The sequence below is a fragment of the Lathyrus oleraceus genome, chromosome 3, assembly GCF_024323335.1.
Source record: "Lathyrus oleraceus cultivar Zhongwan6 chromosome 3, CAAS_Psat_ZW6_1.0, whole genome shotgun sequence".
NCBI classification, from domain to species: Eukaryota; Viridiplantae; Streptophyta; class Magnoliopsida; order Fabales; family Fabaceae; genus Lathyrus; species Lathyrus oleraceus.
This window is the reverse complement of record NC_066581.1, coordinates 190003566-190023191: the sequence shown is the minus strand read 5'-3', so window position 1 is coordinate 190023191 and position 19626 is coordinate 190003566.

The window sequence follows — 19626 nt, the reverse complement described above, 5'->3', positions numbered from 1 at the left end:
CAAATATTCAAATTAATTCACTTGAAAAATGCCAAATTTGTGTGATGATTTTTTATTAAATGTGATGAATGATTTGGATAGAACATGTCAAAAGGAGATTGTAGCAAGAAACCCCACTCAATTTGGCCAATTGGTGCAAAAGTTATCCCACTTTGAAGTTCAAAATTTCTTGATAATGATTTGATCATAACTTGCCAACCACAAATGAGAAATGGATGTTCTTGGACTTTTTGGAAAGGTGAGATCAAGATATTCAACTTTCATGTTGAACAAAAATTCATTTGAAGCTTGTATGATGATGTAAATTTGAGGAGAAAAACTTTCTATTTTTGGCAATTTCCAATTACAGGTCATTTACTATTTTTGGAAACTTTTCATCTGATCTCAAATTCTTCAATCTTTATCTTTGAAATGTCAAATGAGACTTGTATGGACATGAATGAAGCCTTTCAAACCATCTCCCACCTTCAAATCCATGAATTCAGGCATAGTTGACCACAGTTGACTTTCTAGGGTTTCAGATGAAATTCAGCTTGACTGATGACTTCTGAACATCCAAACTTTGGCCAAACCACTTCAAAATGATCCCTAGGTCACATGAACTTGTTGAACCAACCCTAGGGCTTTGCTTCCTTGATAAATGCACTTGCTTGCTTGTTTGACTGATCCTCCTGACCAGTTGACCTAATCTTGTCTGATGGCTTGCACTTGGGCAAGGGACAATGCAATGCTATGTAGTGGACAATGTAATGTTAATGACCTAATGATGAAAATGTATGTACAAAATGGGAGGTGCAAATTTGAGGTGCTACACCATACATGTCAAAATTGAATCAAACTTACATACACATCATAATAATGACGAATAAACATGAAGGTTTACTTTCACTCATCCAAACAATTAAATCAACAACAACTCGAATCATGCGATCATCAAAGCAAATACTAAATCATGTGAAAAATGAGAATCAAGAGGTCTTTCAAAGGTTGTAATGTGGCTTGGGTTACAAGAAAGGATATGATTAAGAGAATTCAACAAAAATGTCTATCCTAAGGGAGCATTCCCATACATTCAACTCAACAACAATTTCCATTTCTTTGATCCCCATCTTTCTTCTTTTCTTATTTTTCACATCCACACAACCATGAGCTTTTTCTTTGTTTTTTTTTTCTTTTCTTTTTCTTTGTTCTATAGTTTCAAAGGTGATTTCTTTTTCTTGTTTCTTTTCACACTTTCACCCTTTTATAAAACATCACTTTTCCAAGTTTCTAATCAACTCTTCTAATTTACTCTCCCCAACTTTAGATTTCAAAACCAAATTTATTCAATAATGCTCCCTACTTAGACATAGGCGAAAGGCAAAATTTGCAAACAAACTCGGTTTGAAGGTTCAATTGAAACAAAAGAAATTAGGATTCATTTATTCACAAAATTTTCAATTGACTTTACACTTATCAATCAAATGAATCCTAAAACAAGCTCAAAGGGGGTTAACTAAGGATCACTCCTCACAAGGTTAGTTGATTCAAAACTTTTTGGCCAAGTGGTTTTTCTCATAACAAACAATGCCTCTATCATTTTCACAATTTTCACAAAAATAGATTAATGCATGATTTAGCATGATAAGAATGAATTTAAATAATGTTCGGTTTCCCGCATTTAGCGTACAATGGAGAGCTACCTCACAATTGGTTAAGTCCTATTTTGATTCAAAAATGACATGTATCTCAATGAATTTATGATATGGAATTTGCAACACACCATCAAACTACTCATGTTAAGTCTAGAAAGCGATAAAGTGTACCTTGAAATGCCGACACTAATTCTTATCATCACCACTCGAAGTGTCTACGCTTCCTTCTTTGCAAGCATTTCTTGGTTGCTTTAAGCTTAACTTAAGAATAAGAAAAATTAAATAAACAAATGTGATATACCAAATTCATTGTAACACACAATTAAATCTCACAAAAGATTCATGCAATTAACAAACAAAATTTTATGGTGAAACTAGAGCCACCAAAAGTACAATAGTAATTAAACAAAAACCATAATAATAAAAACTCAAAATAAAAATCTACTACTACTCAAACAAAATCCTCAATCTTCCTCATCATGACCACCACCAACGGATCCAAGTACATCCTCCATCTCATCATCATGGGTCGCACCACCACCTCCTGCACCCCCCATAAAAGCTGGCATGCCCTCAGGCTAATTAGCATAAGGAGCATACTCCGCCTGGGAAGCAAAAGTGCGGGCTTCGGGCGCAAGGAAGGTGTTCTGAAATTGCTGCTGCATAGCATAAAAAATGAATGATTGAGACCTCCTAGAGGCCTCAAAGCTCTCACAGTAGTAGGTAGCGAACACCATCTGATCGAATGTTGGCGTACTGCGGGTTCGGGGTCTAAAGGAAGAAGTGCCAGCTCCTTCAGCTATGTCCATCTGGCTCTGGCAAAACCTGTTCAGATAAGCATCATTAATAATACTGGTGATAGACAAGTGTACCTCATCCGGAATGGGAGCATTTGCCCTTCGGCAAAGTCCCATAATCAACTTCGGATATGTTAGAACACCAGCTTTCCCACCGAACTTCATTCCGCTAGTAGCAACTTTACGCATTTCCCCCGCAATGATGGATGTCACATCTACTAATTTACCAATCATGATGTAGTACAATAGGTATCCGACATCCAATGGAATGGTGGTGTTGTGGCTCCTTGGCCGAATATTATTCAATAGAAGCACCAAGTAGGCCCTTGCTTCCAAGTTCAAACTCTCCCTCTTCCACGACTTCGGGAATCCCTGATCATTCAAATCATAAGTCCTTCCTTAAAGGCATAGATGAGCACTCACGGTAGGAAGGTCCCAATCGTTGGCCATTTCTTTGGCACGGTACTCGCACCGCCCATTCTCCGCCAAAATGAGAGGATTACCCAAATACGCGTTGATCGCGTCCCTACTGAAGGAAATGATCTTTCCCCTCACTCTTGTCTGATAGTGAAATGTCACTCCCTCCTCCAGCTGAAGAGCATTGGCGTAGAACTCACGCATAATGTCATAATTTATCTCTGGCTCCGGTTCACAAATCTTGTTCCATTTTCTTCTTTCAAAATTTGACACAAGCTTCCTATAAGTTCCACCCGGTGACAAGCGGATGAATCTTTCTGGTTGAATGGTCCTTTTGATCAATTTTTCGAATCTCTCCTCGTGCTCATCACTAGTGAATCGTCGCACGGATCGTGGAGGACCGGAGGTTTTGGTACGTTTTGACATCTGCAACAAAATCAGAACAACCACACAAAAGCCATAAGAGAAGTTAGCATTCAAAATCAAAAATCATGAAACTGAAATTTCCCAGTTCGCGGCGCGATGGCCCGTTCGCGACGCAAGCCCTGCGAACCAGGAAAATAACAGCAGCCTCTAGGGTTCCTTCTGCTCAAAAACTTTTCTCAATCATAACCACAATCCCTTACCGAATCCTAATTTGAATCCTCTATAGACATGCAAGGCTAAATTCAGCAACTACATCAATTTCTAGCAAAACCCTATTTCACCTAAATGAGGAACAAAAAAGAAAGGGAAGAGAGATTGCACATACCTTTGTTGAGGATTGACTTGATTCTTGTTAAAAAGTTTGGGATTTTTTGAAATGGAGATGAGTAATTTTAATTTTGGAAGTGGGGTAGTGAAAGTGATGAAGAGAATTGTGAAATTATGAATTTGGAAATGAAATAGAAATAACACCAAAACAGAACTTAAAAGGTTCTGCCACGCTCAGTTCGCTGGGCGAACTTTGTTCGCGGCGCCAACCTGAATTTTTCCATTCAGTTCGCGAGGCGAAGGCTATTCGCGGGGCGAACTGAAGGAAATTTTAAAAATTGTTGGCAGTGGACAGAACTCATTTTTCACACAAAAAGAAACAAACAGAATACACTAACAACTGAATTGACAAAACTTGAAATGCAAACTTACGACGTTGGGTTGCCTCCCAACAAACGCTTTGTTTAACGTCGTTTTGAGCTTGACGGTTCAATGATCTTCACGGTCCGGCTATGGGTGTAACACCCCAATTAAAATAAGACAATTATTTAATTTAAATTAATATTTTATTTATTAATTTAATTGAATAATTAGAAATTTGGATTATTATTATTATTATTTTGGAATAATAATTATTGGAATAATTATTTATTGGAATATATAAGTTGGAATAAAAAGTCCCAATTTTGGAACAAGGGTTTTCACGTGAAAAGGAAAAGAGAAGCGGCTGAAAGAGAAAAAGGGCAAAAGGCAGAACAAGAGAAGAGGAAGAGCTTGAAGCTGCAGAATTTGCCGGATTAACTCAGGTAAGGGGGTTTATCGTTGATTTAACGGGTATTATATGATAATGTGTCATGGGTAGTGACAGACCTTTGAATTACCTCTGAATTGGATGATTAGGATGAAATTGTGAACTTTTGGGATGAATGAAATTGGGGAAGAATTGAGAGGGAATTCGTAGGAATTTGATGTAAACGTGTTAGGTTTGGTGTAATCAAATAAGATATGAATTGTGTTGACAATGAGGACGATTAATTGATGTAAATTGGACTGTGGAAGGTTGGGTCGGATAGGTTTCGTAATAGGGAAAACCATTGTAGACCTGAAATCTATTTTTTTGTAGCAGAGGGTTCTGTTCGCGCGCGATTCGCGGCGCGAAGCCCCGTTCGCGGCGCGAACTGTCAAATCCAGCAGGGTTCTGTGACGCACCGTTCGCGGCGCGAACCCTCCTGCGCGGCGCGAACTGTGCTGTGCAGAAGTGGATATTAAATTGTGATTTCTGTGCTGCAGTGGTGCAGTTTTGGCTGTTTAGGCTGAGTGATGTGATTTAGCTGAGGACCGATGTATTAGGGATCATTTCCCGTTGTTTTGAGAGGCATGGGTATTAGTAGAGTGTGCTAATACTATGATTGATTGTGTGGCATGATATGATATGCTTTCGTGATAATTGTGTTGATGATATGTGATGGTGTGCATTATGCTGTAAATGTATCAGTTATGTATGCATTGTGAATAGACTGTTGTATGACTTATAGTGTGGGCATATTGTCTATTCTTGAATTGTTGTTGATGCTGCATTGCTAGATGATTAGCATGCATGGCATAGCCTGTGGGGCTGTAGCTAATTCCCATTGTGAGGGATTAGTGAGTAAATCGTTGTGAATTGTTGTTGATGTTTGCATGCTAGATGATTAGCTTGCATAGTCTAGCCTTTGGGGCTGTAGCTAATTCCCATGGTGAGGAATTAGTGAGTGAGTCACTAGGTCTCAAATGAGTGGGACTAGTGAGCTTAGTAGCCGTATCCGGAGGGATCGGTGAGCTTGAACTGTAAGTTCAAGAAGAGTCGGTACCGCATATGTTGAGTCTCATTGCATAATGAATGTATGGCATATAATATGATTGGATGTATTCCAGTATTATATGTGTGTTGTGTGTAGTGTTGTTGATGTTGAGTACGGTTGGAGATTATACACATGTGATATGTTATGGTTGAGTATGATAATTGAATTGACGCTGCCGTTATTGAGCGTGTAGTCTGGTTAGGGTGATTTGATGCGTTATTTACTTAACATTACATAATGTTGTATAATGCTTATTTTATTGATTGAGGAACTCACCCTTACACCTATTTTTCAGGTAACGAGCAGTGAGTTGAATAGGAGCTAGTGCTTGGAGTCTAGTGTAGTCTCCTAGTGGGTCATGCTCTGATAGATGTAACATCGGGATGGGATGTTTGAATATTTTATTGATTGGTTGTGAACCATTTTGCATGTAATATGTTACATGTTTGGATTAATTGAGCTGTTTTCTATCCGTTGCGTATTATGCAGATACTTTATAATTTGAGTTAAATAACTGAGCATGACAGGAAATTATGATGATCGTTGTGAAATGATTGTGTGACACCCTTCGAGGCATAATTACTCTGATTGAATTATTATCATTTTCATTAAATATTTTGGGGTATTTAGAAGGGTGTTACAATGGGTGCGGTGACTAACTTTTCTTTCGACTCAAGGAATGCTTTTAGACACGACTCATCAAAAAGAAATTGCGTACCTTTGTTGAGCAAATTACTCAAGGGCTTTGCTATTTTTGAGAAGTCCTTGATGAATCTTCGATAAAATCCGATACCACCCTTTTTTGGAACTACTTGCATCGGACTCACCCATTCACTATCGGAGATATGATAAATCATTTCGGCCTCCAAGATTTTGACAACTTCTTTTCTCACCACTTATTTCATTGATGGATTTAAGAGCCTTTGAGGTTGTGCAACGGGTTTGAAATTTTCTTCCATCATGATCTTATGCATACAATAGGCCAAACTAATACCCTTTAAATCGGATAGTACCCACCTTATTGCAACTTCCTTCTTTTCCAACACTTGTATCAATTTATGCTCCTCTTTTGTGGACAAGGTATTGCTAATGATCACCGGTTTAGTATAATCATCACCAAGGAACACATACTTCAAGTGTGAAGGTAGCATCTTCAACTCTAGTTTTGGCTTTTCCACTTTCTTTTTCACATCCAAGTCTTCATTTGTATCCTCATGATAAGCAATTTCTCCACAAGACTCCAATTCATGCAAAATTGCTTCAATCTCTTTTTCTTCATTTTCGGTCAAAACATTGTAAGCTCCGATAAGAGATCTTTCTAACGGATTAGAAACATGAACTTGGTTTGCCACTTCCACTATTTCCTCCTCGGTGGCATCGATTCGGAAAGAATCATGATTGTCATTAGGATGCTCCATGGCTTCAAAAAGATTGAAAGTTACCTCTTCATCTTGTACTCTTACTTTCATGAGTCCATCATCAATGCCAATCATCATTCGGGCTGTTTTCATGAATGGTCTTTCAAGAATTAGAGGGACATCACGATCCTCATCCATGTCTACTATCACAAAATCTACCGGAAACAAGAACTTGTCCACCTTCACTAGCATATCTTGAGCAACTCCATATGGTGAAGTGGTAGACTTATCGGCTAGTTGTAAAGTCATCCTTGTAGATTTAATCTCAACATTCCCCAATCTTTTAACAATGGATAAGGGGATTAAATTGATGCTAAATCCCAAGTCGATCAAACCATTACCAATGTAAGTGCCTTCAATGGTTACCGATAAAACAACTCGGCCCGGATCAGATTCCTTCCTTGGGAGAGTTTTTTGGATTATGGCGCTACAATGTGCATCAAGCAAGATTGTCTCGTCTTCCACATATATCCTTTTATTTGTGAGAATATCCTTCATGAACTTTGTATACCGTGGCATTTGCTCTAATGCGTCGGCAAATGGAATATTTATTTGAAGTTGCTTAAATATGTCCATAAATCGTGCATAGTGTCTAGCATTATCCTTCTTTGATGGTGTGTGCGGATAAGGTAGATGTTGAGCTGGAATGGCACTCACTCCTTTGTCTCCTTTCTTCTTCTTTCGTGGCTCGGCTTCTTTCTTCATTTCCACTTCACCCTGTTGCTCTGCTAACTCCTTCTGTTTCTGCTCTTTTCGCGGTGCGAACTGAACAGTTTCTGCCACTTTCTCCTTTTCACAATCCACATCCTCATTTTTAGGTACAACATCCATATCATTTTCCACTGTAATCTCCTCACTTTTTCACTTGTCAACTCTTTACCGTTTCTAGTAACAATTGTTTTACAATGCTCCTTTGGATTGGTTTGAGTGTTAGCGGAGAATGAGGAGCCCGCGTGTTGTTCCGACAATTGCTTCGCAAGTTGGCCTACTTGATTCTCCAAATTCTTGATTGCTGCCTCATTACTCTTTTGGTTAGCCATGGAGGCTTGCATGAATTGTTGGAGAGTGTCTTCTAGCTTTGAATTTCCTCCTTGCGATTGTTGTCCTTGAGAATTTGGGTGTTGATAAGGACTTTGTTGCTGAAAATTTTGGTTGTTGAACCTTGATGGTTGATAACCTTGATTGTTCCTTTCATATGAGTTATTGTGGGGTAGAGGTTGCCTTTGATAGCCTTGATTTTGGTTGTTCACATAACTCACTTCTTCCAATGGAGGACAATAACCGGTTGGATGATCTCCTTGACATAGTTCACAACATGCTACTTGATGTCTAGCTTGAGATCCTTGAATTTCCTTCATTTATTGTGGAAGTTTGGACATTTGTTGAGTGAGCAACTCCACTTGTTGAGAAAGTAGTTTGTTTTGAGCAAGAATAACATCATTGGTATTTAATTCAAGAACTCCCGGTTTCCGTTGTGAAGGACTACGGTCATGTTGACTTTGACGATCATTGAGTGCCATATGGTCAATAATGACTTTTGCCTCTTCCGCATTCTTTGACATAAGAGAGCCACCCGCGGTAGCATCCAAAAGTGTCTTGTGAGTTGATTGGAGCCCATTTAGAAAAATATGGATTTGAGTGAGCTCATCAAAACCATGGCCTTTGCATTTTCTCAACATTGACTTGAATCTTTACCAAGCCTCATTTAGAGACTCGTTGCTTCTTTGAGTGAATACCACAATAGCCGTTTTGGCTTCCATGAATCGGGATTGAGGAAAATATCTTTCTAGAAACTTTTCTTCTAAAAAATTCCAATCCGTCATCACTCTTGGTGCTTGATCAAGATACCACTCTTTTTCCTTTCCCGCTAAGGAGTGTGGGAACATTCTCTTGAATAATGCTTCTTCACCTGCTTCCTCTATTCCCGTAGAACCCGCAATCTCATAGAATTTGATGAGATGGGTATACGGATCTTCATGGTCCATTCCGGTGAATGGATTTGCATAAAGGAGTTGGAGGATTCCGGTCTTCATCTCCGTATTCCTTCCACCACGAGCAAATTGGGCATTCCGCCTTGGACTATTTGCATACATTTCGGTAGGAGTTTCATCTGCCATGTTTTCTTGACAAGTTTCTGCAACCACTTCTTCGATTTGAACAAGTGAAGAAGTAGATACTTCTTCTCTCCGGTTCCTCTCTTCGGCTAGTTTCCGTCTTCTTCGTGTTTTGCTATTGAGATTTCGAAGTGTTCTTTCAATTTCGAGATTGAATTGAAATTGCTCCTCGGTAGCCTTTCCTCGCATGCACTAGAATCTACAAAACTAATAAACCAAGTGAAACACAAGAGTGATAGTAATAAAAGTAACAAAACTTAGAACAATGAATTATTGCAATGCTTGTAATATTGAACACCAATCCCCGGCAACGACGTCAATTTGTTGAAAAGTATATTTTCGGCAAATATTTTAATATAGTATCCATAGAGATTGGTTGTTATTACTGCCGTTCTATAATCCAAATTGTTATAAGTTTAAAATGTAACCAAGTTTTTTTGTTTGAAAAGTTATCTTTTGAGTAAAATATCACTAAAACAATAAAATAGTTTTAATCAAATGTAAAAGATTTGGCTAGATTGGAGTTCACTATCCTATTTTCTTATGTTTCCATAATGACAATTATATGGACTTAAGATTATTGATGATGTTCAAGTATCCTCTCAATATCATTTATTTCTAAATGATATTATGATAATTACTATATTAATCGTTAGACGACTTCTCCACCTAAATATCAATATAGCAATCTTTAATGTTTGATACAAAAGAAGAGTAGTGTATAAATCTATTTCTACAACTCATTCACTACTTGAAAGCATATTTTAAGTCAAGACTTGAATAATCTTTCTCAACAACTACTCAAATCTAAATATTCAAAATAGGCCAAAAATATCATTCAATATATCAATAACCTTTTGTCATATACCAGAGTCAAATGGAATACATAAACAAATAGGAATAGCTACTACCTCCAATCTTGACAAAATGGGGTTTAGCTCCTCATCATCATTTTGGATAGCAAAATGCAATAGCAAACTAAACTCTGTTTTTCTTCTACAATGTGTGTATCTTTCTATTTTTTCCATTCTGTTTTCTTAAAGAGTTCAACCTTTCCTAAAATGTCCATTTTCATCTAAAACTGAAAAGCACTCTAAAAATGATACAAAACTGTCACACTAAAGTTGGGTTGAAAACAGAACACTTGGCCCAAACAAAATGCTTGCTGGTTTCGCAAGGTTCGCGGCGCCATCCCTGGTCGCGGGACGAACTGAAGCAATTTCAGCTTCCTTGCCTTGCAAGCTTCATTTAACAATTCTCCCAAGTGTTATTCCTCCAAATTATGCTTCCAAATTATGCTTATGCACTCCAATGCTCTCTCGTCCAAAAACTCTACAAAACTAACATATACGTAAAATATCTACTTAAAACATAATCACTTAAACTTAATTGCATTTATACAAAATTGTGAGGATAAAAGTGTGTAATTCAATCAGAAAATGATAAAAGGGACCAACAAAATTATATGAAAAGTAGTACTAATTGGTCCATAACATCTACCAACATATCAATGTGTGGTAGAAGAAAATCATCTTTCGGACTGGGTTTATTCAAATCTCTATAATCAACATACATGCAAACTTTTCCATCTTTCTTTGGAACAAGCACAATATTGTCCACCCATTGCGGATATTTGGAGGTAACAAGGAAACCATCATCAATCTGTTTTTTCACTTCGTCTTTGATCTTCACTGCCATGTCAGGATGAGTCCTTCTCAACCTCTCCTTGACTGGTGGGCATTCTAGCTTCAACGACAATCTATGCTTCACAATATCAGAATCCAAATCGGGCATGTCTTGATAGGACCAAGCAAACACATCAGAATAATCTCGAAGAATATCAATCAACCCCTTCTTAGCTTATGGACATAGTTGAGACACAATCTTGACTTCCTTCACATCATCTTCGGAACCCAAGTTGACTAATTCAATCTTCTCTTCAAATGGCTGAATGGCTTTTTCCTCGTGCTCAAGTAAACAGGATAACTCATCAGATACTTCTTCATCATCAATCTCTTCCTCAACTTCAAACACAGAGAAATCAAACTTTGGAGAGGGAGTAGGATCATTGTATTCAATGGGTTTGAGAACTAACCTGCATAATGATTTGATATTTTGATTTTAGAGAAGTGGCGTGCAAACAAATATTATGCAGACGGGATGACTATTATTTTTTATTTTTTTTGTGATTACCATTTTCAGAAGAAAAAAAAACATCATATATGTGGATGAATAAAATTGTATTTCATTGATGAGAATAAAGAAAATGCCCAACAAGGTTCACTTCTCCCTTAGGTATAGGAGAAGGATTTTTCTTAAAATAATATGGAAACAAATTACTTAGAACAGTGAATAACAGTAGGAACATCAAGAGAAACCCAGTTGTTGGAAGTCTGGCCATGCATAACAAAGTTGGCGCAAGCTTCATCTTCATCACCACTATCCTTAATAATGACAACTGAGTGTTGACCATTGTCATGAATAAACCCTCCACTGTGGAATACTGGTTGCATAACCTTGACATTGGAGCTAAATGGCCTCGGTTGAAATCATAGTCCTACTCTGTTTTTGTTCTCAGCGACCTCCACAACACGGCCCCACTTATCAACACTGCAAACCTGAATAGCTTCTTGTGCATCCTTCAAAGAAGACATGGGTGCCCCAATTTTCTTCAATTTGTCAGCAATGGACAAAGCTTGGAACGGGGTTCTAATTTCCTCCTCAGCATCAACATAAGTGAAAGATGACAAATGGCTCACCAATAATGCCTTCTCTCAATCCACAACAACAAGCTTGCCGTTCTTCACAAATTTCAGCTTTTGGTGTAGAGTAGACGCCACAGCTCCAGCCTCATGATTCCACGGCCTTCCCAACAAGCAGCTATAAACCGGGTGGATATCCATTACCTGGAAATTAATTTGGAAATCACTCAGACCTATCTTCACCGGAAGGTCCACTTCTCCAATGACAGTTTTACGAGACCCGTCGAACGCTTTGACAACCACGTCATTGTACCTCATTGGGGAGCCTTGGTAGGAGAATCTTGACAGAGTTGACTTTGGTAATACATTCAATGATAACCCAATGTAAACCAATACATTGGACAAAACGTCCTCCTTGCAGTTCATCGAAATATGTAATGCCAAATTGTGATTTCTACCTTCCTCAGGAAGTTTTTCATCACAAAAAATCAGATTGTTACAAGAAGTGATGTTGGCAACTATGTGGTCAAACTGATCCACAATTACATCATGTTTAACGTAAGCTTGTTCCAACCCTTTCTGCAATGCCTCTTTGTTCGCTTTGGAATTCATAAACAATGATAACATAGAGATATTTGACAGCGTCTGGAGAAGCTGCTCCACCATTTTAAATTCACTTCTTTTGATCAACCTTAACACCTCATCATCATCGTTAGCCTTCAATTTGATGGATTTACCAGACTGACATATCGGAGCACTAACTGGATTCGCTACAGGAATCTCTGCCTTTTTACTCATGGAAACATCCTCCACAACCTTTGTGAACCCCAAACTGAACACATGACTGCTACGGGTTACCTTTGCTATATATGCAATATTTACCACCGAATCTGCAACTAGTAGAGGAACCTTTTGACCATTTTCAATTATCGTGGCGTTATATTGGTATGGCACAACTTTATCGGATGCATAAGGGACAAGGCCCGCTAACCGTATAACCAACGATGATACTGATTTATCGACATTATTGTTGTTGTTGCTATCAAACTGAATGACTACCCGCTTAGGGGTCTTAAACATTGGTACAATGACATTCACATCATCTCCCATATCCCTCGACTGTTGAATCTGGATTACATTCTCATCCATCAACTTCTGGATATCTCTCTTGATAATCATACACCCACGGGGGTTCATGCTGCAAATGACACAACTGTCATGGTCATGTTCACAGTCATTGGTTAAACATAAAGTCTTATGCATCTCCACCAGAGATCTTCGAATATGTGTCACATCAAAAACTCGGAAATCCCATGGGCAATCGTCCACCATGTTGACAAAAGCGTTACCATGAGCGGGCAACATATTGGCTTTTACATTAGGTGCTCTGTCCTTAAAGGACACCATACCATTCTTCACAAGCTTTTGAACTTCGTACTTCAACGGATAGCAATTCTCTATGTGATGACCATGGGCTCCCTGGTGAAAAGCATAATGAAGATCAGGATTGAACCACCATGGTAGTGGCTCAGGAATTTGCGAAGGGTTTCTCGGCTGGATTAGATTCTTGAGGATCAATGACGAGTATAATTCTGCATAAGTCATAGGAATAGGGTCAAAAGAAACCTTCTTCCTCTCAAAATTTTGTTGGCGATTATTGTTGTTGTTGTAGTTGGTTCTTTGTTGTGGTTGTTGTTGAATTGGAACTGATTGATTATTGGAACTGCTGGAAAAAATCGGAATTACTGAAGAAACTTGGTGTTGATGTTGACAGGGTTGAGAACTTTTCCTGACATGAGGCTTCCTGTGCCTCCCCACTGATACTGAATTAGCTTCTCCTTCCTTCCTCTTAGAGAAACTCCCACCATACTTCTTGCTTACTGACGCCTCTTTGTCATACCCCAATTTTGTCCGAACATTTTAAAATTTCATAAGTTCAATTTTAATTTCAGTTTGCATCATATGTACAACATAACCGGCATTTCATCATGAATAATGTCTAAAATATCAGTCGGAATAAATTATTGAATATACAGATAATTTGGTTAAATAATTTCTCAAGAACGTGTATAATTTATGGTTCGCGTAGTTCAGCCTGGTGTGCTCGTTATATTTTTCAACGACTTCTTCAACTACATTTTAATCCGTTTGAGCCTTTTAACCGATGAAAATTTATTTCAAAATTAAAAGAAACGCTGAATTTTTTCAATAAGTATATTTTGTGCTGATCATTTTAGTGCGTCCGGTTTAATTTTTCGAGCAAATTTTCGCCCGACTTTTATTCATTTTTAGTCGTTTTAATTTTGTTTCTTCACCAAAATATTCAGAAAAATAAATAGAATTTTCCATATTCTTATTTTATTTTTACCATATTCATTTTAGAAGTTATGAATTTTATTTGATTTAATTGGTTTAAATTATTTTAGATTAATTAAATTATCTAAAAGGGACAACTTTTCCATTTTTAAATAAAGTGTGCTTCTTTGATTTAAATCTCGATCGTCGATTCGAATTTAATCAAAGGATCAAATGCATTATCCCCATTATTTGTTATCAATCAAGAAATAGCAGTTAATTAAATTAATTAAATAAAGAAAATCAGAATAATAAAAATATCTCTTCCTCTTCTCTCAATAAACACGTGGCACGTGTGGATTGGAGTAATAAGTTTTAATTTAAAAATTGGAACCATTAATGTAAGGACAGGTGTCCCAAATGACAAGGGAAAAAATGGATTTTATGGATAAGGACTAGGAGGTGGTGGCCCAACGAAAAGGGGGAAATACGCTCACCAGAAAAAATCTTTCTTCTTACTAAGTGACAGCACACCCACAACGGATCGGGGAGAACAAAACAAAAATCGCCTTCTTCTTTCCCCCAGAACCAACAACCCAAAAGATCCTCTTTCTTTGACCTTCACTCAACAACAACCCCAAGCCCTCTCAACCGCCGCTCACAACCTTGCACCGCCGCGGTAACTTATAAACCCCCTTTAAAATTCTTCATCACACTGACCCTCTTCTTCCTCGCCACTCCATCCGTCGGTCGCCCTTCATCGTCGTCGTTCCTTATTTAGCTTTCGCCGGCAACACCTGCTCAACCACGCCTCCCTCACCTCTTCTCTTCTGATCGGCTTCCATAACACCAAACGTTCCTCCGATCTCTAGCTCTCCCTCACAACCAACATCACTGACCACAACCCTTTTCTTCCTTACACGCGCGACACCATCCACCGTCGATGGCAGTCGTCTTCTTCAACTCCATCTGTCAACCACCACCACCTTCGACTCGCCTTCGCCGGCGAAATCCTTTGCCCGACGAACATTTCACCTCATCGCGAATTGTCACTTTACTCACCTTCCAACATTTCCGGTCACAAGCTAAAGAAACAACATCACCGCTCCATCGCAGGACGGAATACCCTCATCAATTCCATCACCACGTCGGCGACTACAAAACCTTTTCCTCTTCTCCACCCACTCATAAACACCACCAAAAATTCTTTCAACCAGCATTCGGGTGACATCTCCGCCAACACACCGTCGCTAACAATGTTCACCGTAATAACATGATATAAACGCCTTCAATCCCCTGTCACTACCGTGGGAATACTACACCGTCGGATCTACAACATTCGCTTATTTTTTAAATGCCCACACAACCACCTACCGCCACGGAAACCCAATCGCACCATCTCAACACGTCCATCATACGGCTTTGGTAACATTTCGATTCCAAAATTTTGATTGATATCATGTTTATTATAGGATTAATTGGGGATTCGGTTTCATACTATTATTGGTAAAATACTAGTTGAGGTTGTATGTACTAAGTTGGAGCATCAAAATCAAAAGCTTAAACTTATTACCAATTTCCGTAATGTTGTTACCTTGATTGATTAATTAGTAAAAATTTGTTAATTATTTTTTTCAGAATTGGTTTGTTGTTGGCTAAACTTATTTGGTTAAGTATGGTGTGTACTTTGTTAAAATGCCAGCGTGAGGTATTGGTTAAACATGACTTTCATTGGCGTTTTGTTCTTGTTTCTACCCTTTCATTTTTGCCATATAGGTGATTTGTAGATATAATTCTGGTGTATAGTGAAAGTTAGAACGTGTAAGGAGCATACACCGTACCATTTAATCATAATTTTGATATAATTAATATTCCATTAATTTATGTCTTTATTATAGTCAATTAAATTTATTCTTTTTTTTTTTGAATTTTTTTTAATTGGTTTTGTATGGTGGTTGTAATTCAATTTCCACGTAATTAATGCTTCAATTATCTTGGTTTCATACTTGATGTTATTAGAAACTTCACAATTTTTCTTAGTAAAATAAGCATCCCATATATCATAAATGATTATATTCTTTGGGTGATGGTTAAATGAAATCAAGATTTTTTTAGTCATATAAATGTTCCATATGTCACAAATAATTACATATTTTATAATAATAAAATAAAATAAATATTTTTTTATAAAAGGACGGATGGAAAAAGAGTATAGGAAGCGTTCACTTCACTATCTCCCGAGTATTCGAATGATTGACGTTTGCCACATTGCTTGAATTCTTGTCATCCGATTAAAACATTAAACGTATAAGTTGAAATCATTTTTCAAATCAATACAATTCTAAAAACTTCATTTTTCATAATTTAAACTTTGGATGAAAAAGAACATAGTAAGCGTTCGCTTCACTATTTCTCAAGTACTCGAATGATTGGCGCACGCGATATTGCTCGAATTCTTGTCATTCGATTATAACTTTAATCACACAAATTCAAATCATTCTTCTAAATTAATATAATACCTAAATACTTATTTTATTATAATCTTTTGATGCAAAAGGATGGGAGGTGTTCGCCTCACCATCTTTCGAATAATCGAATGATTGGTGCTCGTCATATTGCTCGATTTTTCCGACTGCCGATTAAAACATGATAAATGAACATTGGATAAAGGAACGAGTGATGCACACCTCATTGTTCCTTGAATAAGAAAGTGGGAGGCGCTCGCCTCACTACCGTGCATATTCGATTTCCGCAAACAACTTTCAATAATAATTTGAACGAAAAATGGAGTAGAAGGCGTTTGCCTTGTTATTCCTCGAAATAATCGAACGATTGGTGTGCACCACATTGCTCAATCTTTTGTCATTCTTCTACAAAATACCAAACATATTAAACCTAATTCCTCGCCCTCGTGCGATCGATAACTCAATTTTTTTCAGAAAGAACATTGCTTAATCCTTTCTAGTGCGTATACAAACTAATGCTTAAGCCTCCGCCGAGAGTAGACAAGCCAATGTTTAACCGCTAGAATGCAACCTAAGCACTCGTTCATTAAAACACACCCAACTTATCAAACCTCTTTCATCCCTCCCGTGCGATCGAAAATCTTTTTAAAAGAACATTGTTTAATCCTTTCTAACGCGCACAACAAACTGGTGCTTAAGTCTCCGCCGAGAGTAGACAAGCCAACATTTAGCCTTTAGAATGAGATCTAGACAGTCGTTCATTAAAAGACACCAACAAACTGTAGTCCCCAAACTACGAACGCTCTGATTTCCTTATTGTACCATAAGGATACGTAGGCAGGAGATTGCTAGATCTTCGCGAGCACACTAATAAAAAACCTCCCTTTCCCCCATTCTGAGGTCTCAATCCATCTCTATTATCAATCCTTATCACTTGAATAAAACAACTAACATTCAACTAACATTCAAATCCCAAACTAGACTAAAAGGTTCCCGTTGAGTACAACGGACGTGAGGGGTGCTAATACCTTCCCCTTGCGTAATCGACTCCCGAACCCGAATATGGTTGCGACGACCATTATTCTACTTTTCAAAGGTTTTATCGATATTTTCCTATTCCTTCATTGGGATAAATAAAGTTCGGTGGCGACTCTGTTCAAACATAATTTTTTTCGCGACCATCGCGAGGAATCGTATTTTTCGAGATGCGACAGATGACGACTCTGCTGGGGACCCTGCTCCTAGCAAGAGAGGGTCAAACCTAATTTAGTCCAATTTGCTATGAATGTTAAAATAATATTCTTTTCTTCCATGTTGCTTCTCTGTATCTTGTTATGTTACTTATGTTGTATATGATTTGTTTTGATACTATGATATGGGGCTTGATGGATGCTGTGAGATAAGCTTCGTACCCGAGCTTTGAGAAGAACTTAGAACCCGAAGTTGTGTAGTATTGAACCAAGGGGTAGCTCGTTGGAATAATACGAAGACTCCACCTAGAGTAGATCTGTTTGGAATTTCCATCACAATATGGCTAGCCCATTATTGTGGGGAAATTTTAAATATGATCCATGACTCTAGGAACGTCACCTTAAACCCAATGTCTGGTTTCATGATTGGCGATTGTATAGTACTGAACCGAAGTGTCTACACCCTGTTCGAACAATACGAAGATCCCACTTAGATTAGATCAATTTAAAACTCTCATCATGATGTGGCCAGCCCACCATTGCGAGGAAGGTTTGAACATGATGCGTGATTCTAAGTTATTTCCTCGAAAACCCAACCTTATAACTTACCTTTGGGATCATTAGTAATTAGAAAAACCTATGCTTCTTCCTATTATCCTGACGTACACGACGTATGAATGATCATGAGTATTTGTATTTCTTTGCGGAAAAAAACATGGCAAAATTTCATGCATTTGCATATCATCAACATGAATTGCATATCATTTTCATAAACCAGAAACAAAAACTTACACCATATTCTACCCTTTGTCCAGTAACGCTTACTACTCGACACCGGTACGAAACACGCTGTAACTACAAGATGACACTCAAACAACTTAAGGCAAACCAAATTTCGATGAGAACAGACATTGATTCTATGCAAGCAAAGATGGATCATTTTCTTGAGACTATGTTGCTCTTAGCCCAAAAGGAAAAGGATGCTGAAACTAATACCGAAGCCAGAAGAGTTGTTGCTTAGTTTGGATCGCCATCGCTTAGCATCCCGGGAGTAACTGACCTCAATGGTAATCCTGCTCATCCTAAAGGATGACCCATCTGTCATACGGTGAACTGACTTCGTGTGTTTTGCTTTGTAAAGCAAATGTCGCGGTTAGCAAGAGTCGCCACCGACTTTTCTTTTATCCAATAAGGAAAGGGGGAAAAGAACAGGAAAGACCTTAATTAGATTTTGGGTTCGGGAGGTACATTATACAAAGGGAAGGTGTTAGCACCCTTTGTATCCATGGTTATCCATGGGCTCTTAATTGCTTGATCACTTATATTATTTTTCTTGTCTGAAAAAGTGTTCGTGGATTGTTTAGAAAATGTTTTGAAAAAGAGAATTTAACTTTGTAATGATTCTCGGATGAATGTATACAAAGTGGTTATCTCGTTTAGTTTTGAAAATGGTTTAGAAAAATATAACTCAATAATGATTCTAGTATGAATGTATACCAAGTGGTGATTTTCTAGTATTTGTGAAGTGTGAAAAGTATTTTTAAATTGTGAGTAAGCAATTAAGAGTTATACCTACCCAAGGTCTTGATGGGCATTTCCTATCCTTGTGAGGGTAAAACCGTCCTTATTATTGAGAAATAAGTAGTTTTATCCTTTGGATGTAAAAGGGTCATCGAAGGGTCATCGATTGGTCATTGAAAGAAACGGTTGTAAGGATACCTTAGCATTCGAAGGGACTATCATCATTTAACCGTAGGCTACACCGAAGGGTCATCGAGGGACAAAATCATATATTCGAAGGCAATATCCGAGGGGCTATGATTTATTTTAGAGGGACATGATGATTTAATCGAAGGGTCTTGGCTAAGGGTATCCCCACATTCGCGGGACCTGACCGTAATACCGTAAGGCAACAAAGAGAGGTCCAAGATCACATATTCAAAGGCAATATTTTGCAATTAAGTATTTAAGATGAATTTCCACATTATGATAAATTAGGATGAATCTCCACATTAAAATTAATTAAGTAATTAGGATGAATCTCCACATTAAAATTAATT